The sequence below is a fragment of the Carcharhinus amblyrhynchos genome, unplaced genomic scaffold, assembly GCF_965287045.1.
Source record: "Carcharhinus amblyrhynchos unplaced genomic scaffold, sCarAmb.v2.hapA scaffold_37, whole genome shotgun sequence".
Lineage (NCBI taxonomy): Eukaryota > Metazoa > Chordata > Chondrichthyes > Carcharhiniformes > Carcharhinidae > Carcharhinus > Carcharhinus amblyrhynchos.
The window spans coordinates 7,147,652-7,172,554 of record NW_027649778.1 but is presented as its reverse complement, the minus strand read 5'-3'; the positions used below and the strand labels follow the sequence as shown (position 1 = coordinate 7,172,554).

Genomic DNA, 24,903 nt, shown 5'->3' with positions numbered 1-24,903 from the left:
TGTCACTCACACAGACGCACGTGCACACACATTCACTCACTCACTCATTTACTGACACACACACACACACACACACACACTCACTCGCTCACTCACACCCACTCTTGCTCGTACAATCACAGTCACACACACACAGCACATACACACACTCACTCTCGCTCACACACACTCTCGCTCACACACACACACAAACACTCGCTAACACACACTCAGCCTTGCGTACTCACACACTCACGCTCACAAACACTCACTCTTGCAGACACACCCTCAGACACACACACACACACACACACACACATACACACACACATGCACACACACTCTCAAACACACTCATACTCTCTCATGCACTCATACTGACACACACTCTCGCTCACATACGCGCACACACACACACGCACACATACACTCACACACAAACACACTCTTGCTCACACACTCTTGCAAACAAACACACGCACACACTCACACACACTCACACCCACACACTCACGCACACACACTCACGCACACAGACACACACACACAGACACACACACTCACACACACTCACATACACTCACTCACGCACACACACTCACACACACTCATTCGCACACTTACTCTCGCAGACAAACGCACACACACAGAGACACACACACACTCACACACACTCTCACTCACACACATACACTCACACACAAACATACTCTCGCTCACACACTTTCTCTTGCAAACAAACACACACACACTCACTCATATATGCACACACACGCACAATCTCACACACACACATACACTCGCTCCCACACTCATGCTTGTAAATACTCACAGTCACACACACACAGTACATACACGCACACTCACTCTTGCTCACACACACTCAGTCGCTCAGACACACACACACACTCACTCTCACACACACACACTCTCGCTGACACACACTCAGTCTTGCTCACTCACACAGTCTCGCTCACAAACATTCACTCTTTCAGACACACACCCAATCATACATACACACGTACTTACACACACTCACACACATGCACACACACTCTCAGACAAACCCACTCATACACTCACTCTTACACACGCTCTTGCTCACATATGCTCACACACACATACTCGGACTCACATACTCACACACGCGTATACACACACACACACACACAGTCTCATACACTGTCGCTCACACACTTACTCGCAGACAAACAGATACACCCTCACACACACACACCTTGCTCACATATGCTTACACACACACACACTCGCTCACACACACACATGCGTACACAGTCACATGCACACTCATACCCACACACAAGGACACTCACACACACTCGCACACACACACACACTCGCACACTCACGCACACTCGCACACTCACTCACACTCGCACAGTCACTCACAAACAGTCTCACACACACACACGGGCACACACACACACACATTGTCACACACATGCACACACAAAGTCCCACTCGCATACACACACGCACACACTCACACCCTCAAACACACACACTCACCCTCAAACACACACACTCACATATACACATTCACACACACTCATTCACACACAGTCACAAATACTCACACACACGCACGCCACGCATACACACATACAGTGTCTCTCACTCACACACACACTCTCACACTCACACCACACAGTCTCACTCTCACACACACACTATCATACACCCTCACACACACACATACTCACAGGCACTCACACACACTCACACACACACACACCACGCATACACACACACACACTCACTCACTCTCTCTCACTCACACGCACACATACACTCACACACTCTCGCACACACTGTCACACAGACGCACACACTCACCCTCACACACATACACACACACACACTCTCACACACACTCTCACACTCACGTACACACTCACTCACACACTCACATACACACACACTCACTCTCTCACACACACACTCTCACTCGCACACTCACATACACACTCACTCACTCTCTCCCTCACACACACACACACACGCACAAATGCCTTTTTATCAGCTGTGCACCAAGCTGAAGAATCCAGCAGTGAGGAAACAATGCTTTCGCCCATTCTGGCTGCTCTAATGTGTTAATTGCGTGACACTTGTCTCTGTGTGACTGTCTGCTTCTTTCTATTTTTAATTGTTCCACCTGGGCTGGAATCCATTATGTGCTGCGCCTCAGCATTGAATCACAATTACTGCGGCATGAATAATTAATCCCGGTAATTATCTGCTGTACAGGAGAGGTGCTTAACACATGTTCGACATAATTGATGAGTGTATAAAAAGCTAAACTGATTTCAATGCAGGAATCGGCCAAACATCTTGGGCGTAAGGAGGGTGAGCCGTGGAGATCTTTGCGGAGCGCACGTGTGCTCTTGAAGGTGCCGAGGGGGGAGGATTAAACAGGAAGAATTTGCAGGAACACAAGAAAAATAGGCGGTGGCGTGGGAAACAGGACCGCGTAGACTGGCTGAACTGCTCTTGCAGAGAGCCAGTATGCACTTGATGGGCCAAATGGCTTCCTATGGTATTGTAGCGATTCTAATCAGGTTTACAGCTTGGAAACACACCCTTTGGCCCAACTTGTCCATGCCACCCCTTTTTATAACTGCTAAACTAATCCCAATTGCCCACATTTGGCCCATATCCCTCTATACCCATGTACTACCTAAATGCTTTTTAAAAGACAAAATTGTACCCGCCCCTACTACCGCCTCTGGCAGCTCATTCCAGACACTCAGCACCCTCTGTGTGAAAAAATTGCCCCTGTGGACCCTTTTGTATCTCTCCCCTCTCACCTTAGACTCCCCAACCTTTGGGGAAAAGATATTGACCATCGAGCTGATCTATGCCCCTCATTATTTTATAGACCTCTATAAGATCACCCCTAATCCTTCTACGCTCCAGAGAAAAAAGTTCCAGTCTGTCCGGCCTCTCCTTACAACTCAAACCATCAGGTCCTGATAGCATCCTGGTAAATCTTTTTTGCACTCTTTCTGGTTTAATAATATCACTGACACTGTCTATACTTGCTGCTGCCTCAGGAAAGATACCTTCAGGAGAAAGGTGTAACAGTGGTTAGCACTACATTCTACACACTGCCATTAGCAGCCTTTCCCCTGGTTTCTGTGGCTATGACTCATCTTTCATTCCCTCACCCTGCAGTATAAATATCTCCCACTTTCTCTGCCTTTTAGCTTTGACAAAAGGTCATCGGAACGTGAAACGTCAGCTCTTTTCTCTCCTTGCAGACCTGCTGAGATTTTCCAGCGTTCTCCATTTTGGATTCTGCACCCTCTCCTTTCCGTCTATCCTATGTACTCAGTGAATAGCAACACCAGGATAAGTTTATTTTATTTAGGTTTATTTATGTTTAGCTAGGGTGTAGAGAAAGATCAACTTAATGCAAGGTAGGTCCATTCAAAAGTCTGATGACAGCATGGAAGAAGTTGTTCTTGAGACGGTTGGTACGTGACCTCGGACTTTTGTGCCTTTCTTCTAATGGAAGAAGGTGGAAGAGAAAATGTCCGGGGTGCGTGGGGTTCTTAATTATGCTGGCTGCTTTGCCGAGGCAGCGCAAAGTGTAGACAGAGTCAATGGATGGGAGGCTGGTTTGCTTGATGGATTGGGCTACGTTCACAACCCTTTATAGCTCCTTGTGGTCTTGGGCAGGGCAGGAGCCATACCAAGCTGTGATACAACCAGAAAGGATGGTTTCTATGGTGCATCTGTAAAAGTTGGTGAGAGTTGTAGCTGACATGCCAAATTTCCTTAGTCTTCTGAGGAAGTAGGTGAGCTTTCTTTGTTGATCCAGAAGAAAGTCTTCTAGTGTAGACAATAAAAAATAACAAAACTTACTCCAAATTGTAAATCAAAGAAAGGGTTTAATAAAGAAACTTCATTACTCCAAACTTGGGCCCTCGCCTTGGGCCACTCCAAGCTCTCCATAATTCCCAGAAGGCTGTTATTTATAGTGAGTCAGCTGATCATCACAACATTCTGTCATTTGTCACATGGTTTACTTTCTCAGAAGACTAAGGAAATTTGGCATGTCCGCTACGACTCTGACCAACTTTTACAGATGCACCATAGAAAGTATTTCTGGTTGTATCACAGCTTGGTATGGGCTCCTGCTCTGCCCAAGACCGCAAGGAACTACAAAAGGTTGTGAATGTAGCCCAATCCATCACGCAAACCAGCCTCCCATCCACTGACTCTGTCTACACTTCCCGCTGCCTCGGCAAAGCAGCCAGTATAATTAAGGACCCCACACACCCCGGACATTCTCTCTTCCACCTTCTTCCATTGGGAAAAAGATACAAAAGTCTGAGATCACATACCAACCGACTCAAGAACAGTTTCTTCCCTGCTGCTGTCAGACTTTTGAATGGACCTACCTTGCATTAAACTGATTTTTTTCTCAACACCCTAGAAACTTAATGCAAGGTAGGTCCATTCAAAAGTCTAATGGCAGCAGGGAAGAAACTGTTCTTGAGTCGGTTGGTACGTGACCTCAGACTTTTGTATCTTTTTCCTAACAGAAGAAGGTGGAAGAGAGAATGTCTGGGGTGCGTGGGGTCCTTAATCATGCTGGCTGCTTTGCCGAGGCAACGGGAAGTGTAGACGGAGCCAGTGGATGGGAGGCTGGTTTGCGTGATGGACTGGGCAATGTTCACAACCCTTTATAGTTCCTTGCTGTCTTGGGCAAAGCAGGAGCCCATACCAAGCTGTGATACAACCAGAAAGGATGCTTTCTAAGATGCATCTGTAGAAGTTGGTGAGAGTTGTACTTGTTCCTTTCCTTCTCTATGAACGGTATGCTTTGTCTGTATAGCGCACAAGAAACAATACTTTTCACTGTATGTTAATACAGGTGACAATAATAAATCAAACCAGTTAACCCTTATAGCTTGTTAGCATTGCTCACATTACAACAGATCCAATGTTATCACCAGTTACATTCTAACATCCTTAACTGTAGTATTGACATGGAGGGACTGGGACAGGTTGTTGATGACCTGAACACCTAAAAACCTGAAGCTTTTGACCATTCCCACATCATCCATCATCAATGTAGGTGGGAGCGTGTTCTCCACTACACTTCCTGAAGTCGATGACTATCTCCTTCATTTTACTGGAGGGAGACTTGAGTTGCGAAAATGGGAGGAATGGAGTGAGGGTATGGGGCGATGGGTTCTGGGCCTTGATTTTGCAGGAGTGTTTGCCTGGGTGGTTACAGAGGTACCTCCACGAGGTCTCTCAGACAGATTGGAAGAAGAACAGAGCTTGTGGTTCCCAATGGGATTCTAACTCAGGCTCGTAAAATTGGCAGACTCTTGGCTCACATCCGGGCCCCATGTAAACAGCCCCCGACCCAGCCCACACCCTCACCTTCCCTCCCTCGCATTCCACCCCTCCCTCCCACTCACTTCAGGAGCTGTAACTAGCTTCGAGAAGGGAGGTGAATCGCACTATGGGGTTTTCCCCTCTTGCCCACAGCAGAGCACCCACGCATGTTTCTCTGGGAAACGTTCTGGCTTTGGACCCTCCCAGAGGGACCTCCAACAGGGCTTTTGTTCTCAGACACTCCTAGAACAATGGCGAGAGCAACAGAGTGCGGAGGAAATCTTAACCCATACCTTGAGCTGGTTCGCTGCGGATTTATTGGGTGGAGTATTGAAGGGGGTGGGACCTCACTTCGACAGAATGCGTGATGTGTGCGAGGAGATCATTTTTCCTCTGGTCCCCTAATCACCTGCACCTCTCGTGCTTACCTTTTACACGCCCGCTCGTTACAGTCCCCAGGAGCCTGTAATAAGCAGGCAGATAATGGCCAGGTGACTGGCGGGTGTGTAACAGGTGGATGTATAACAGGTGATATTGTAACAGGTGGGCGTGTAACAGCAGGATTGTAACAGGCGGGTGTGTAACAGGCAGGATTGTAACAGATGGGCGTGTTACAGGCAAGAGTGTAACAGATGGGTGTGTAACTCGCAGGATTGTAACAGGTGGGTATGTAATAGGTGGGATTGTAATAGGTGGGTGTGTAACAGACAGGATTGTAACAGGCAAGAGTGTAACAGGCAGGATTGTAACAGGTGGGTGTGTAACAGGCGGGTGTGTGACAGGTGGGTGCGTGACAGGCAGGTGCGTGACAGCGAGTGCGCGACAGGTGGGATTGTAACAGACAGGTATGTAGCAGGTGGGATTGTAACAGGCAGGTGTGTAACGGGCAGATGTGTAATAGGCAGGATTGTAACAGACAGGTGTGTAAAAGGAAGGTATATGACTGGCTTGTGTGTGATAGGTCAGTGTATGACAGGCAACTGTGTAACAGGTGGGTGTGTAACAGGTCAGATTGCAACAGGTGGGATAGTAACAGGCAGGTGTGCAACAGGTGGGATTGTGACAGATGGGTGTGTAACAGGCAGGATTGTTACAGGCGGGTTTGTAAGATGAGTGTGTAATAGGTGGGTGTGTAACAGGTGGGATTGTAACAGGCAGGTATGTAACAGGTAGGATTGTAACAAGTGGGTGTGTAAGAGGCAGGATTGTAACAGGCAGGCATGTAACAGACAGGATTGTAACAGGCTGGTGTGTAACGAGGGGTGTGTGACAGGCGGGTGCATGACAAGCAGGTGCATGACAGGCGAGTGCGCAACAAGTGGGATTGTAACCATGGGTGTGTAACAGGTGGGAGTGTAACAGGTGCGTGTTTGTCCAATCATGTGCATGGGGAATGATCAGACAGTGGGAAGGGCATCTCTGGAACCAGTGGAGCCCAGAGTGGACAGGAGGGCTGGGGGGGTGGGGGGAGAGGCGGGAAAGTGGGGCAGGGTGAGGTGGCCGAGGCAGAGAAGACAGGGGTCCGGGGCGGGGCTGAGTGGGCGGGTAGGAGGACCAGGGCAGAGGGGATGGGAAGGCACAGGAGGGCGGGTTGGGGGGAGTGGGGGGAGTGGAATCTGGGGCAGGGCAGGGGGGTGGATGGGAGGGCCGCAGCGGAAGTGATGGGGAGGTGGGAGGGCTGGACGGAGGAGGGGTTCAGGGCGGGGGCGCCGAGGTGGGGGGGGGATGGAGTGGAGGTTGGAATGGGCGGAGGGTGGGTTGAACTGATGAGGGACAAAGGGATGCTTTGTCAAACAAGAGTTGTCAATGGCGACCGAATGAGGTGACTTCCGGATCGAGACACTGCCTCAGTAACTAGCTCAGCTTGTGAAGGGAATGGAGATATCGACGTTCAGAGGTGGGCAGGCTTTGAGATGAAGAGTAAGTTGCTCAGTTTCTGGAGTGGGATCGAGCAGGAAATGACTCCGTTCTTCCAGAAGCTTCTTAAATCTCTGGTGAGGCCTCAGCCAGAGCATTGGGGCCAGTTCTGGCCTCCTCTCTGAAGGGACAACAAGACCTCGGGTATGGTGTGGAGGGGATGGAGCCAAGGATGAGGGATTTCAGTTAGTGGAGAGAGGCTCTTGACCCTTTCTTTTTCCCGATGGAAGAAGGTGGGAGTGAGAATGTCTGGAGTGCTTGGGGTCCTTAATTATGTTGGCTGCTTTTCCGAGGCAGTGAGAAGTGTAGACGGAGTCAATGGATGGGAGGCTGGTTTGCGTGATGGATTGGGCTACATTCACAACCTTTTGTAGTTTCTTGCGGCACTGGGAGAGTGGGAGCGTTCTCCTCACAGCAGGGAAGGTTCAGATTTGACTTGATTTGATTTATTATTGTCACATGTATCCGCATACAATGAAAAGTGCTGTTTCTTGCACTCTATTCAGACAAAACATACCTTTCATAGAGAAGGAAAGGAGAGAGTGCAGAATGTAGTGTCACACTCATAGCTAGGGTGTAGAGAAAGATCAACTTAATGCAAGGTAGGTCCATTCAAAAGTCTGACAGCAGCAGGGAAGAAGCTGTTCTTGAGTCGGTTGGTACGTGACCTCAGACTTCTGTATCTTTTACCCGACAGAAGAAGGTGGAAGGGAGAATGTCCGTGTGCGTGGGGTCCTTGATTATGCTGGCTGCTTTGCTGAGGCAGCGAGAAGTGTAGATGGGAGGCTGGTTTGAGTGATGGACTGGGCTACATTCACGACCTTTTGTAGTTCCTTGCAATCTTGGACAGAGCAGGAGCCCATACCGAGCTGTGATACATCCAGAAAAAATGCTTTCTATGGTGCATCTATAAAAGTTGGAGCGAGTCGTAGCTGACATGCCAAATTTCCTTAGTCTTGTGAGAAAGTAGAGGCATTGTTGGGCTTTCTTAACTACAGTGTTGGCATGGGGGAACCAGGACAGGTTGTTGGTGATCTGGACACCTAAAAATTTGAAGCTCTCGACCCGTTCTTTTTCCCGATGGAGAAAGGCGGAAGGGAGAATGTCTGGGGTACGTGGGGTCCTTAATTATGCTGGCTGCTTTTCCAAGGCAGTGGGAAGTGTAGACAGAGTCAGTGGATGGGAGGCTGGTTTGTGTGATGGACTGGGCCATGTTCACGACCTTTTGTAGTTTCTTGCGGTCTTGGGCAGAGACGAAGAGGCGGTTTTATCAGGGGGTTAAAAAGCAGAAAGTGTTTTGACGAAGTAGCGAGGAAGAAACTGTTCCCACTTGTCAGCCGACAAACGGTGCTGACTTCAGATAGTTGGGACAGGAACCAGAGGGTATAACGCAGCAAGCCCAGAATCCACGGCATGGGAAGGCGCTTGGGAACAGACTCAATCGTAGTTTTCACATTGGAATTGGATCAATGCTTGGGAAGGGGAGTTATGCCAGGCTGTGGGGGGGGGGTAGTGTTGGGGGAAAAATTGGAAAACTCTTCAAAGGGCTGGCACGGGTATAGGAGGCTGAGCGGCCTCATCTCACACTGCAAGAGCCTGTGAAGACTTATGCCTGGGGGTCTTGCAGTGGAAGAGAGAACATGGGCAGCAAAGATGAAATAGCCTGCACATCTAAGGAAGCTGTGTCCTGGTAGATTTATCAGACTTCTGTGCAGTGGCCCAGGGGAGGATCGAGCTCAGAGCTACTGTGAAGGAAAATGGACGAGAATAAAGGGGAGGATGGGCAAAGGCTAGGAATCAACCAAGAATGACTGTGACTCTCTCTGTCCTGTGAGGACTTTAAAGAGTGAGCAGGGGAGGGATTAATTCACCGTCCAGAGCTTAAACCTCCGCTCGTTATATTCTATCTTACCTGGGAAAATATTATGCTTCAAAGATGTACTTTCAAGTGATACATTATGTTTCTTGTCTAATAATCTTCATCGAAATCATCGACACGACAGTCATAAACCTGTCCCCACCAGTACTGTACCCCAGTGTTATACAGTGACAGACCCGTCCCCACCAGTACTGTACCCCAGTGTTATACAGTGACAGACCTGTCCCCACCAGTACTGTACCCCAGTGTTATACAGCTACAGACCCGTCCCCACCAGTACTGTACCCCAGTGTTATACAGCGACAGACCTGTCCCCACCATTACTGAACCCCAGTGTTATACAGCGACAGACCCGTCCCCACCAGTACTGTACCCCAGTGTTATACAGTGACAGACCCGTCCCCACCATTACTGTACCCCAGTGTTATACAGCGACAGACCCATCCCCACCAGTACTGTACCCCAGTGTTATACAGTGACAGACCCGTCCCCACCATTACTGTACCCCAGTGTTATACAGCGACAGACCCGTCCCCACCATTACTGAACCCCAGTGTTATACAGTGACACACCCATCCCCACCAGTACTGTATCCCAGTGTTATACAGTGACAGACCCGTCCCCACCAGTACTGTACCCCAGTGTTATACAGTGACAGACCCGTCCCCACCAGTACTGTACCCCAGTGTTATACAGTGACAGACCCATCCCCACCAGTACTGTACCCCAGTGTTATACAGTGACAGACCCATTCACACCAGTTCAATTTCCGGCCTCAGGTCATTGGCTGTGTGGAGTCTGCACGTTCTTCCCTGTCTACATGGGTTTTCTCCGGATGCTCCGGCTTCCTTCCACAGTCCTAAGATGTGTGAGTTAGGTGGATTAGCCATGCTAAATTACCTCCTAGTGTCCAAAGAGATGTGCTTAGGTGGGTTGGCCATGCTAAATTGCCCCTTATTGTCGAGGGACTAGTTAGGGTAAATACGTGGGTTTATGGGAATAGGGCCTGGGTGACATTGTTGGCGGTGCTGGCTCGATGGGCCGAATGGCCTCCATCTGCACCGTCGAGATTCTCTGATTCCGTGTTGATCACTCAAGCACCATCATGATCTGGGTCACCCTGAGATTGCTGTTTGTGGGATCCCGCTGTGCACAAAGAGGCGGCCAGGCTCCAGACGTTGCAATTAGCGACCATTCTTCTCGCTGGCTGTGTGGTGGCTTCGGGAAGTCCCCGAAAGGTCAAGCAAGGCGCTGCAAGAATGCAAGAACTCGCACTCATTAATTTAACAGCAATTACTTCTCAATTTCAAAAACATCTTCACAAGGGTAAACTTTGGCTGGCATGTAACAAAATTACTGTTATTAAATATATCCAGCAATATACATCATTGGGGATTTAATTTATGTGCATCTTTTAAAAACACTATTTAAGCAAAATTAAATCCGCAATGAAATTAAGTGATTACGCATTGTGTGTGAGTATCTATGTATAGCAAGGGACAGATAGCAGCTGTATAAAATTATCTGGGATTCCGGCAAAGTTTGGATGATTTCACAACAATTTCAAAATCATTCCCTTACAAAGTGAGTGAGGGACTGGAGGGGGGGAGATAATTGGGGTGCCAATACCTGCATTTCAATAGCACCTCGGACACCTTAAAATGTCACAAGGCACCTCTGCAAGAATGAGACTGGACAAAAATCATAGAATTCTGACAGTTCAGAAGGAGGCCATTCGGCCCGTTGAATCTGCACCGTCTCTCAGACACAGCACCTTATCCAGGCCATCTATCCCGCTCTAGCCCCGCGCATTTGCCATGGCTACTCCCACCAAAACTGCACATCTTTGAGGGGCAATTTAGCATGGCCAATCCACCTAACCTGCACATCTTTGGACACTAAGGGGCAATTTAGCATGGCCAATCCACCTAACCAACACATCTTTGGATACTAAGGGGCAATTTAGCATTGCCAATCCACCTAACCTGCACATCTTCCATTTGGGAAGGACAAACTTGAATGCGGATTACAGGGTCAATGGCTGAGGAATGTGGAGGAACAGAGAGATCTTGGGGTTCATATCCACAGGTCTCTGAAGGCTGCCACTCAAGTGGGTAGAGCCGTGAAGAAGGCTTATAGTGTGTTAGCGTTTATTAACAGGGGTTAGAGTTTAAGAGCCATGGGGTTCTGCTGCAACTATACCGGACCTTGGTGAGACCACATTTGGAATATTGTGTTCTGGTCGCCTCACTATAAGAAGGATGTGGAAGCATTGGAGAGAGTGCAGAGGAGATTTACCAGGATGCTGCCTGGTTTGGAGGGTAGGTCTTATGAGTTGAGGGAGCTGGGACTTTTCTCTTTTGAGTGGGGAAGGATGAGAGGTGACTTACAGAGGTTTATAAGATGATGAGGGGGATAGATAGAGTGGATGTGCAGAGACTATTTCCTTGTGTGGATGTAGCTGTTACTAGGGGGCATAACTATAAGGTTCATGGTGGGAGATATAGGAGGGATGTCCGAGGTAGGTTCTTCACTCAGAGAGTGGTTGGGGTGTGGAATGCACTGCCTGCCGTGATAGTGGAGTCGGACACTTTAGGAACTTTCATGCGGTTATTGGATAGGCACATGGAGCACTCCAGAATGATAGGGAGTGGGATAGCTCCATCTTGGGTTTGGACATAGCTCGGCACAACAAAGGGCCTGTACTGGGCTGTACTGTTCTATGTTCTATGTCAGGACACTAAGGGGCAATTTAGCATGGCCAATCCACCGAACCCGCACGTCTTTGGACACTAAGAGGCAATTGGGGGCGGGGGAGGAGGGGGGGGGTTTGCTGGAGGCTGGGGAGGGGAGGGGTGGAGTTGTTACTGGTCTGGCAAAAGTGCCAGAGTGTTGAACGAAAGAAACACAACTGCCCTGATTTTCCTGGCACGCCTGCCCGGGCTCACAGAACGGCATTCCCCGTTGGCCTCGGACAAGTGTGCCGGTTAAATTCCGGGCCAACGCTGTTTGGTCTGGGGGTGGTCATCTTGCCGTCCCCTATTCAGTCTGTCCGAGACACTCCAGTCCTTACCAATCTGCTTCACTCCTAACGGCTGAGGGTTTCGAGGGCGTAACCCCATCCACACCTTCTCTGGGCAATCAATGTCAGCCTTGCCGGCAATGCTCACATCCCGAGAATGAATGAAAAAGCATCATTAATTATGCAAAAGGCGATGCGTATCGAGTTTTCAAAAATCTGAAGTAGGTGGATTGCCTTTTTTTTTAATGATCCAGAAGTGAAACCTCTTTGGAGAATTGCTCTCGCAAAGGTTGCATGACTCAGACCTCGTAACCTCGTTAAGGTTAATTGCAAGTAATCTGCATATCTGAATTTACATAACGCTCATTTCAATCATCCTGTCATTCTGGAACTTCCAGCACAGATCAGATCTTTGACAGGCTAACATACGTGAAGTATTTATTTCCAAATTAAAAGATTACACTGAAGCATTTGAAGTCAGCAGCACTTCAGTTTTAAAGTTTGAAGTTTTTAAAGTTTATTTATTAGTGTCACAAGTAGGCTTACAGTAACGCTGCAATGAAGTAAGAATCCCTTGGTCGCCACACTCTGGCACCTGAGGGAGAATTTAGCATGCACCTAACAAGCATGTCCTTTGTGGGCAGCATAGCGGCACCGTAGTTAGCACTGCTGCCTCACAGTGCCAGAGACCCGGGTTTGAGTGCCAGCTTGCGTCGCTGTCTGTGCAGAGTCTGCATGTCCTCCCCGTGTCTGCATGGGTTTCCTCCAGGTGCTCCGGCTTCCTTCCATATTCTGAAAGACGTGCTGGTTAGGGTGCATTGACCCGAACAGGGGACAGAGTGTGATGACTAGCGGATTTTCACAGTAACTTCATTGCAGTGTTAATGTAAGCCTATAAGTGCCTATGACACTAATAAATAAACTTTAAACCAGAGCACCTGGAAGAAACCCACGCAGACACGGGGAGAATGTGCAAACTTAACACAGATAGTGACCCAAGCCAGGAATCGAACCCAGGTCCCTGGCACTGTGAGGCAGCAGTGCTAACCAAATTAGAATAATGCTGTGGTTTAACCGGAGTTAGAGAATGGCTGATAGATGGGAGGTGGTGGCCCAGTGGTATTATCGCTAGACTATTAATCCAGAAACTCAGCTCGTGTTCTGGGGGACCCGGATTTGAATCCCGCCATGGCAGATGGTGGAATTTGAATTCAATAAAAAAAATTTGATTTGTTTTATTATTGTCACATGTACTAACATACAGTGAAAAGTATTGTTTCTTGCGTGCTATACAGACAAAGCATACCGTTCATAGAGAAGGAGAGAGTGCAGAATGTAGTGTTACAGTCATAGCTAGGGTGTAGAGAAAGATCAACTTAATGCGAGGTAGGTCCATTCAAAAGCAGCAGGGAAGAAGCTGTTCTTGAGTCGGTCGGCACGTGACCTCAGACTTTTGTATTTTTTTCCCTACTAATAGAAAGAAAGATGGGCGGCACGGTGGTTAGCACTGCTGCCTCACAGAAGCAGGGACCTGGGTTCAATTCCAGCCTTGGGTCACTGTCTGTGTGGAGTTAGCACATCCTCCCCGTGTCTGCGTGGGTTTCCTCCAGGTGCTCTAGTTTCCTCCCACACTCCAAAGATGTGCAGGTTAGGTGGATTGGCTGTGCTAACTTGCCTCTTAGTGTCCAAAGATGTGCAGGTTAGGTGGATTAGCAGGATAACTGTATGAGGATACAGGGATAGGGCCTGAACAAAGCAGGATGCTTTGTTGGAGAGTCAGTGCAGATTCGATGGGCCGAATGGCCCCCTCCTGCACTGTGGGGATTCTGTGGTTCCCCAATCCGTCCGGATAACTGAAGTCCCCCGATTATCCTCGGGAATTTTTCCTGCTCCCTCACCATCCTTCCTGATTGGATGCTGAGAACTTCAGTGCATCCTGAGGGATTGAGAGCTGCTTACTTGGTAAGGCGGGTTGTCCCTTTGTGGGAGGCATTTATTTCCAACCTCCCAGGATTTAACTTGAGCGGTGAGAAGACTCACTGTCTCGGTGTCATGCCGTCTACCCGAGGCAACCACATCTTCATTTATTTATTGATTCATCCCTGGGATGTGGGCGTCGCTGGCTAGGCCTTGCATTTAATACCCATCGTAGATAGAACAGGGAAGGAATCAGCTGATAGAGTGGACGTGGAGTGGATGTTTCCACTAGTGAGAGAGGCTAAAACTCAAGCGCACAATCTCAGATTGAAGGGACACTCCTTTAAAACTGAGATGAGGAGGAATTTCCTCAGCCAAACGGTGGTGAATCTGTGGAACTCTTTTTGCCGCAGAGGAGGCCAGGTCATTGAGCATCTTTAAGACAGAGATAGATAGGCTCTTGATCAATAAGGGAATCAAGTGTTATGGGGAGAAAGCAAGACAATGGAGATCATATCATGATTGGATGGCGGAGCAGGCTTGATGGGCTGAATGGCCTAATTCTACTCTGAGACCTTATGGTCTTATTGTCATCTCCATTTGCCCCTTGAGAATCGTAGAATCCTGACAGTGCAGAAGGAGGCCGTTTGGCCCATTGTGTCTGCCCAGACAACAATCTCACCCTATCCCTGTAACTCCACATATTTACCCTGCTGATTCCCCTTATACTAAGGGATAACTTAGCATGGCCAATCCACCTAACCCTCATATCTTTGGACACTAAAGGGCAATTTTGCATGGCCATAACACCTAACCTGCACATCTTTGGACACTAAAGGGCAATTTAGCATGGTCAATCCACCTAATCTACACGTTTGGACAATATGGGGCAATTTCGCATGGCCAATCCACTAACCTGCACATCTTTGGACACTAGGCAGCAAATTTGGAATGGCCAATCCACCTAACCTGGATATTTTTAGACACTCAGGGTCCATCAACCCAACCTGCACATCTTTGGAGTGTGGGAGAAAAATGGAGCGCCCGGAGGGAACCTACACAGACCTAGGGAAGGCAGAATTCTCCAGCTGCGCTGACCTAAAAGCCGGAAATTCCCACCCAACTGTCATTATCCCCAACTCGCTGGCCACAATTGCAGTGCCAGACCGGGTAGGGAGACTCTGCACAGACAGTGACCGGAGGCGGGAATCGAACCGGGTCCCTGGCACTGCCAGGCAGCAGTGCTACCCACCGTGCCACTGGTGATGAGCCATCTCCATCGCTGTCCGTATGGTGCACCCACAGTGCAGTTAGTGAAGGAGTGTCTGGATTTTGACGAAAGTGAAAGAACATTTGACCTTCAATACCTTCCGCTCAAAGCAACAGAGGGTGACCTCAATGCTGGACTCCTGGTTAAGCCCTGTCTTTAACTTAATCCCGATAATTCCTCCACTCTTTGGCTTTTCTTCCTGTTCCATTAACCCCCTCCTGGCAGTGAGTAGACATTCCGACCTTTCAGCAGAGACAGAGGGGACATGTCCGGAGAACTCCATTTGTAAGAGTGCCCCCACTCCTTTCCTCCGTCGGTTATTTTCTCCGCTTCTTCCTACCCTCAGGTCACGAGATTATTCCGACTGTTAACTCAGGCAGATGGTAATTGGACATAATTGAGTAAAACTGGTAGCGTAATTAATCTCCGGAGACCCGACAGATGGACCGGCGATGAGATCTATACAAACACAAGAGTCTCAGACAGCAGTGAAAGCAATACCCCTCATCGGAACGAGTAGCAACTACTCGCCAGCCGAAACATTGCTCAGGATGTTCAGGCTTCATCCCAAAGGAGGGCAGAAAGGATTGGTTTAGGGAGAACATTCCAGAGCTTAGGCAGTTGAGCGAAACCAGTTTGGAGAAAGCTCACTACATTTTTGATTTGATTTCACTTATTATTATTGACACTCTAAAGTTGCATGGGTTTGGGGGATTGGCCATGCTAAATTGCCCCTTAATGTCCAAAGATGTGCAGGTGAGATGGATTGGCCATGCTAAATTGCCCCTTAGTGTCCAAATATGTGCAGGTTATGGGAATTGGCCATGCTAAATTGCCTCTTAGCATCCAAAGATGCCCTGGTTAGTGGGATTGGCCATGTTAAATTGCCCTTAGTGTCCAAAGATGTGCGGGTTATGGGGATTGGCCATGCTAAATTGCCCCTTAATGTCTAAAGATGTGCAAATTACGTGGATTGGCCATGCTAAATTACCCCTTTGTGTCCAAAGATGGGCAGGTTAGGGGGAATTGGCCAAGCTAACTTGTCCCTTAGTGTCAGGGGGACTAGCTAGGGTAAATACATGGGTTACAGAGATAGGGCCGGGGTGGGATTGTGGTTGATGCAGACTCGATGGCTGAATGGCCTCCTTCTGCGCTGTGGCATTCTATGATCCAAAGGTTATTGTCACATGTATTGGGATAAAGTGAAAAGTATTGTTTCTTGTATGCTCTACAGACAAAGTATACCATTCATAGAGGGGAGAAGGAAAGTGGGGGAGTGCAGAATGTATGGCGGGATCTTATGGCCTTGCTCGAGGGAGATCGGAAATTCCCACCCAAAGTCAATGGACATTTCTGTTGTCCGCCCTTGGCCCGCTCCGGTTCTGGGATGTGTGAGACGGTAGAATTCCAGCAATAGTGTTATAAACATAGCTACGGTTTAGAGAAAGATCAGCTTAATGTGAGGTAGGTCCATTCAAAAGTCTGATGGCATCAGGGAAGAAGCTGTTCTTGAGTCGGTTGGCACGTGACCTCAGACTTTTGTATTTTTTTCCCGACGGAAGAAGGTGGAAGAGAGAATGTCTGGGGTACGTGGGGTTCTTAATTATGCTGGCTGCTTTTCCCGAGGCAGCGGGAAGCGTAGACAGAGTCAATGGATGGGAGGCTGGTTTGCGTGAACTTGTCTTTCTTTCAATATTTGTCCTTCTGATTATTTTTTAAGAGTTCCATCTCTAAATGCTGACTTGAGGGAACTGGTAGCTGTGCAGAAATGTACAAAGCAATTACACAGCAAAGTGGTCACTGCAATGATACAGGGAATGTGGCAACTAGTTGGCACACAGTATCTTGTTCAAACAGCGATGGCATAATGACCAGATAATTGTTTTTGTGACGTTGCTTTTTTTTAATTCATTCATGGGATGTGGGTGTCGCTGGCTGGACCAGCATTTATTACCCATCCCCGAGGGCATTTAAGAGGCATCCACATTGCTGTGGCTCATGTAGGCCAGACCGGGTAAGGACAGCAGATTTCCTTCCCTGAAGGACATTAGTGAACCAGGTGGAAAACAAAAGATGAAAATGCTGGAAAATCTCAGCAGGTCTGACAGCATCTGTGGGGAGAGAATAGAGCCAACGTTTCCAGTCTGGATGACCCTTAGAACAAAGAACAAAGAAAATTACAGCACAGGATCAGACCCTTCAGCCCTGTCCTGACCATGCTGCCCAACTGAACTAAAACCCCCTACCCTTCTGGGGACTGTATCCCTCTATTCTCAGCCTATTCATGTATTTGTCCAGACGCCCCTTAAAAATCACTATCTTATCTGCTTCCACCACCTCCCCCAGCAGCGAGTTCCAGACACCCACTACCCTCTGTGTAAAAAAACTTGCCTCGTACATCTCCTTTAAACCTTGCCCCCCGCACCTTAAACCTGTGCCCCCTAGTAATTGACTCTTCCACCCTGGGAAAAAGCTTCTGACTATCCACTCTGTCCATGCCTTTCATAATCTTGTAGACTTCTATCAGGTCGCCCCTCAACCTCCGTCGCTCCAGTGAGAACAAACCAAGTTTCTTCATCAGAGCTTTGACAAAGGGTCACCTGGACCCGAAACATTGGCTCCATTCTCTCTTCATGATGCTGTCAGACCTGCTAAGATTTTCCAGCATTTTCTGTTTTTGTATCATATTCCAGCATCCTCCGTATTTGGTTTATATCCTAGTGAACCAGATGGGTTTTTCCGACAATCGACAATGGTTTCACGGTCATCAGTAGATTCTTCAATTCCTGATTTTTATTGAATTCCCCGTCTGCCGTGGTGGGATTCGAACCCAGGTTCCCAGAGCATTAGAATAGAAGCCCTACCATGCTGAAAGAGGCCATTCAGACCATCAAGTCTGCACCAACCACAATCCCACCCAGGTCCTGTTCCCATAACCCCAACCTCACTAGTTCCCCTGACACTAGGGTCAATTTGGCAAGGCCAATCCCCCAAACCCGCATGTCTTGGATTGTGGAAGGAAACTGCAGCGCCTGGAGAAAACCCACGCAGACATGGGGGGAGAATGTGCAAACTCCACATAGACAGTGACCCAAGCTGGGAATCGAACCTGGGTCCCTGGCACTGTGAGGCAGCAGTGCTAACCACTGTGCCACCGTGCTGCCCACATGTTGGCACAGTAAGTCTGAGTCCAGTTGGCCTACTTGTGACTCTAAACTTCATTGCAGTGTTATGGTAAGCCTACCTGTGACACTAATAAATAAGCTTTAAACATAGGGCGGCACAGTGGTTAGCACAGCTGCCTCACAGCTCTCAGGGACCTGGGTTCAATTCCCAGCTTGAGTCATTGCCATGTGGAGTTTGCACATTCTCCTTGTGTCTGCTTGAGTTTCCTCCGGGAGGTCCGGTTTCCTCCCACAGTCCAAAGATGTGCAGGTTAGGTTGATTGACCATGCTGAGTTGCCAGATCGTGTCAGGGCGACTAGCAGGTTGAGTGTGTGGGGTTACGGTGATAGGGGCTGGGTGGGATTGTAGTCAGCGCAGACTCAATGGGCCGAATGGCCTCTTTCTGCACTGTAGGGATTACGTAGAACAGTACAGCACAGTACAGGCCCTTCGGCCCTCAATGTTGTGCCGAGCTTTGTCCAAACCCAAGATCAAGCTATCCCACTCCCTATCATTCTGGTCTGCTCCATGTGCCTATCCAATAACCGCTTGAAAGTTCCTAAAGTGTCCGACTCCACTATCACAGCAGGCAGTGCATTCCGCACCCCAACCACTCTCTGAGTGAAGAATCTACCTCGGACATTCCTCTTATATTTCCCACCATGAACCTTATAGTCATGCCCCCTAGTAACAGCTACATCCACCCGAGGAAATAGTCTCTGCACGTCCACTCTATCCATCCCCCTCATCATCTTATAAACCTCTATTAAGTTGCCCCTCATCCTCCTCTGCTCCAAAGAGAAAAGCCCCAGCTCCCTCAACCTTTCCTCACAAGACCTACCCTCCAAACCAGGCAGCATCCTGGTAAATCTCCTCTGCACTCTCTCCAATGCTTCCACATCCTTCTTATAGTGAGGCGACCAGAACTGAACACAATGTTCCAAATGTGGTCTCTCCAAGGTCCGGTACAGTTGCAGCATAACCCCACAGCTCTTAAACTCAAACCCCCTGTTAATAAACACTAACACACTATAAGCCTTCTTCACGGCTCTACCCACTTGAGTGGCAACCTTCATGGACCTGTGGCTATGAACCCCAAGATCTCTCTGTTCCGCCAGAACCCTGCCGTTGACCCTATAATCCGCATTCAAGTTTGTCCTACCAAAATGAATCACCTCGCACTTATCAGGGTTAAACTCCATCTGCCACTTTTTGTCCCAGCTCTGCATCCTATCAATGTCCCTTCGCAGCCTGCATGAGCCCATGCCCCATGAATTAATTTACAAAACACTCATGATCTGTGCACAGGAGGATCCCACAAATTTACAGCGAAGCGGACTGACGGGGCAGTACGGTAGCACAGCGGTTAGCACTGCTGCCTCACAGCGCCATGGAGCCGGGTTCAATTCCAGCCTCAGGCGACTGTCTACCTGGAGTTTGCTCCCAACAGCCCAAACAACTTGCCGTGCTAAATTGACCCAAATGTCAGGGGAACTAGCTAGGGGTATGGGGTTACGGGGATAGGGCCTGGGTGGGATTGCAGTCGGTGCCCCCACCCCCGCCGCAAGACGCTCTCAAAGCTGACAGCTGCAGGCGCCTGGCGGCGAGAGGCTGCCTCAAGTTGATGAGCGTGAAGCCCGTGGACAGGAACGTTCTGCTGCACGAGGCTGCGATTTCCCCGGAATGCGAATAATAATAAAAAGATAAAAGGAGTGGAAGGGGACTGGCGCGCTGCTGTGCTCGCTTGCGTCCTGACGGGCTGCTCAGGCTCTGTGTTCTGCGTGAGGCAGTTTGTCTCGTACCAGCCGCACAGCGGGTGGGGAGGGTAGCCCAGCAGGGGACAGAGCCTCCCAACCGGGATGACAGATGTGTTGACAATTTCATCCACCTCGGTATCAATCAGCTCCGATCTCGAGGCTGATCCAACTCTCCCCGAGGCGCGCCGCAGCCTGGCAGAATCCTCTTCCACCCACAGCAGGTGCTTGTAGGTTAAAAGACCCCATTTCCTAAGCCGGCACATTAGAGCCGGCACCAATTCAATATTTATGCTTGATCATACAGAGCCTGATCAATAGCGGCTAAACATCGCTCTCGACGGGGGATTGTCTGCGCTGCACGCTACACCACTCTGTCCTCAAACAGTAAATGGATCTCACACTGAACACACACATCCATTACTCCTTAACTCCTTATCGGCAGACGGATGGGTTTTTATACTTAATACAACGCTGGCATTTCCTCCACCTCCCTCTCCGTCTCCCGTGCATGGTTCCCTTCGACGCCTGCCATTCTAGGGTCACTCCCCCACTCCCCCCCTCACCTCCCCATCCTTGCGCCCTCCTCCCCCAAAGCAGATTTTAATATTCTGATAGCATGAGCGGGGGGATTCTGGGCTGGAGGAGCCGTACGTAGAATCTTACAAGGTCTTATTATCATCCCTCGTTGCCCCTTGAGAATCGTAGACTCCCTGCAGTGCAGAATGTGGCCATTTGGCCCATCAAATCTGCACCGACTACAACCCAACCCAAGCCCTATCTCCATAACCCCATGCAAGGAGCAATTTAGCATGGCTGATCCACCTAACCTGCACATCTTTGGACACTAAGGGGCAATTTAGCATGGCCAATCCCTCTAACCCTCACATCTTTAGACACTAAGGGGCAATTTAGCATGGCCAATCCACCTAAACCAGCACATTTTTGGACACTAAGGGTAATTTAGCATGGCCAATCCACCTAACCCTCACATCTTTAGACACTAAGGGACAATTAGCATGGCTAATCCACCTAACCCTCACATATTTAGACACTAAGAGGCAATTTAGCACGGCCAATCCAACTAAACCAGCACACCTTTGGGAGGAAATCGGAGCACCTGGAGGAAACCCACGGAGACACGGAGAGAACGTGCACACTCCACACAGACAGTGACCCGAGGCTGGAATCGAACCCGGGTCCCTGGTGCTGTGAGGCTAACCACTGTGCCACCCGGTGAAATGCAATGGTTCCTATGCACTGTTTTGTAATCTCGGTCTCCCTATCGGGTTCGGGTAATTCCGCTCCTTGCTGCCTTGGTAAGACAGTGTGTACCGTGCTCTCGACTTTATAAACAGCAAGTCATGGGTACTTCGCAAAAGCTGAGGCTGGTGTGTGCCGACAGTGAGGAACTCTGCTGTTGAGTGAGGAGTGGGGATTTTGGAACTGGGAATGGTATTCTTGGTGACAGCGGGATCTGTGTTTGTTTGTGTTGAGTCCCAGCTGAGCGTAGCAGCTGTACAAATGCAGCATATTTTCCCTGTGCAAACAGCATATGTCTGATGTACGCACTTGTGCCATAAATCTTGCCGTTGTGTTCATAAAACGTTTCAATAATTAAACTCCACATCTTGGCGCAGTGAGGTGGTGTAACTGGATGGTGAGGGGAACACTTTTTTTTACCAGATCCCACAGGTGCTCCAGCCAATGGATTCCACAGACAGTGTGGGTAACAGATCCTTATACAAATACTGGATCCCCCACACAGCGCTCATGTTAGATCTCCCCACAGGAGAGTGTCCAGATCACCAGTAACCTGTCCTGGTCCCCCTGCACTATAGTTAAGAAAGCCCATCAACGCCTCTACTTTCTCAGAAGACTAAGGAAATTTGGCATGTCCGCTACGACTCTCTCCAACTTTTATAGATGCACCATCGAAAGTATTCTTTCTGGTTGTATCACAGCTTGGTATGGGCTCCTGCTCTGCCCAAGACTGCAAGAAACTACAAAACGTTGTGAATGTAGCCCAATCCATCACGCAAACCAGCCTCCCATCCATTGACTCTGTCTACACTTCCCACTGCCTCGGGAAAAGCAGCCAGCATCATTAAGGACCCCACGCACCCCGGACATTCTATCTGCCACTTCTTCCATCGGGTAAAAGATTCAAAAGTCTGAGGTCACGTACCAACCAACTCTGTTGCTGTCAGACTTTTCAATGGACCTGCCTCGCGTTAAGTTGATCTTTCTCTACACCCTAGCTATGACTGTAATACTACATTCTGCACTCTCTCCTTTCCTTCTCTATGAACGGTATGCTTTGTCTGTACAGTGTGCAAGAAACAATACTTTTCACTGTATACTGATACATGTGGCAATAATAAATCAAATCAAGTCAAATCTGAACCTTCCTACTGTGAGGTGCCAGAGTGTGGCAACTAGGGGACTTTCACAGTAACTTCATTGCAGTGTTAATGTAAGCCTACTTCTGACACTAATAAACAAATTTAAACTTAAACCCAAATATTGGGCAGGATGACAGCAAGAACTCTCCCACTGGTCCCGCTCCTTTTTAAAAAATTTATTAGTAGTCACGTCATCTTACATTAACACTGCAATGAAGTTACTGTGAAAATCCCCTCGTCACCACACTCTGGTGCCTGTTTGGGTACACTGAGGGAGAATTTAGCATGGCCAATGCACCCTAACCAACACATCTTTCAGATTATGGGAGGAAACAAGAGCATCCGGAGGAAACCCATGCAGACATGGGGAGAACGTGCATACTCTGCACAGACAGTGACCCAAGCCGGGAATTGAACCCAGGTCCCTGGCGCCGCAAGGCAGCAATGCTAACCACTGTGCCATCCTGACCAGCGCCATTGTTTGTGGGATCTTACTGTGTCTAAATTGGAAAGTAAGGCCTACATGGTGGCACAGTGGTGGGCACTGCTGCCTCAGCTTTCGACATGGTGCCATGGGATCTTTGGAGCAGTCACTTGCCGATACCACCCCAGAGAGTGCGGCACACTCTCCAGCGCGGTGTTAGTGACTGAGAAGTGGGGACTTAAGCCCAGAACGAGAGTGCGCTCCCACCAACTGTAGCACAGCTGACAGTCTTTGCACCCCCTGGTAGTGTTTGTCAACATGACGAGTGTCGCACTACACTTCAGGGTAATTTCCTGGATGCGAAACACTCTGCAGCCTTCCTGAGGAGGTGACATGTTGCTACGGGAGAGCTCGTGTTCCTGGAGTGCACGTACCTTGATACTGAATGAGAGGGAGAAGAATGTCTGCTGGAATTTGAAGCCCCTCTCACAATTAGCCAGACCCCCACTGTCACTGGGAGCCATTAGCACTGAGTCACTCAGCCACAGAGATTGCCCTGTTCCTCATGGTGACAGATACGGGGGTGATAGCGGACAATGCAGCAAAGAAGAGGGCCATTCAGCCCATCGGGTTGGCACCAGCCCCTACACAAACTAACCTGGATCACCCCCTGCTGCCCCACCCTTTCCCTCCAATTCTCACAATACTTTTGCCCCTCCACGGTGGCACAGTGGTTAGCACTGCTGCCTCACAGAGCCAGGGATCCGGGTTCAATTCCAGCCTTGGGTCACTGTCGGTGTGGAGTCTGCTCATTCTCCCCCGGGTCTGCATGCATTTCCTCGGGTGCTCTAGTTCCCTGCCACTGTGCAACAATGTGCAAGGTTAGGTGGATGGGTGATGCAAAATTGCCCCTTAGGGTCCAAAGATGTGCAGGTTAGGTGGTGGATTGGCCATGCTAAATTGCCCCTTAGTGTCCAAAAATTGTGCGGGTTAGGTGGATTGGCCATGCTAAATTGTCCCTTACTGTCCAAAGATGTGCAGGTTAGGTGGATTAGCCATGCTAAATTGTCCCTTAGTGTCCAAAAATGTTTCAGATTTCTCCCCCTCCCATAGTTCAATATTTATCCCTCAACATCACCCTGACCTATTATCTTTTGATTTGATTTATTATTGTCACATGTATTGGGATACGGTAAAAAGTATTGTTTCTTGTGCGCTATACAGACAAAGCATACCGTTCATAGAGAAGGAAAGGCGAGAGTGCAGAATGTAGTGTTACAGTCATAGCTAGGGTGTAGAGAAAGATCAGCTTAATGCGAGGTAGGTCCATTCAAAAGTCTGGTGGCAGCAGGAAAGGAACTGTTCTTGAGTGACCTCAGACTTTTGTATCTATTTCCTGATGGAAGAAGATGGAAGAGAGAATGTCTGGGGTGCATGGGGTCCTTAATTATGCTGGCTGCTTTCCGAGGCAGCGGGAAGTGTAGACAGAATCAGTGGATGGGTGGCTGGTTTGTGTGATGGACTGGGCTACATTCACGACCTTTTGTAGTTTCTTGTGGTCTTGGGCAGAGCAGGAGCCCATACCAAACTGTGATACAACCAGAAAGAATGCTTCATAGGATCATAGAATCCTTACAGTGCAGAAGGAGGCCATTCGGCCCATCGAGTCTGTATTGACCGCAATCTACTTAGGCCTTTTCCCGATGACCCCATATACCTATCCTAGCTAGTCCCCGCTGACACTAAGGGGCAATTTAGCATGGCCAATCCACCTAACCTGCACATGTTTGGATTG

At 48.9% G+C, this 24,903-nt stretch overlaps 1 protein-coding gene and 1 long non-coding RNA gene across 2 annotated transcripts in view; one reads left to right on the top strand and one right to left on the bottom strand.

Annotated features, from left to right (window-relative positions):
- Positions 1-24,903, top strand: part of npas1 (neuronal PAS domain protein 1) — a 382,645-nt gene that overhangs the window by 285,703 nt on the left and 72,039 nt on the right. The window lies entirely within an intron of this gene.
- LOC145362270 (uncharacterized) overlaps positions 3,440-24,903 on the bottom strand; it is an 80,042-nt gene continuing 58,578 nt past the window's right edge. The window contains exon 3 of the long non-coding RNA XR_013889966.1: positions 3,440-3,834. This is a non-coding gene — a long non-coding RNA (uncharacterized LOC145362270). The remainder of the gene's footprint in view (positions 3,835-24,903) is intronic.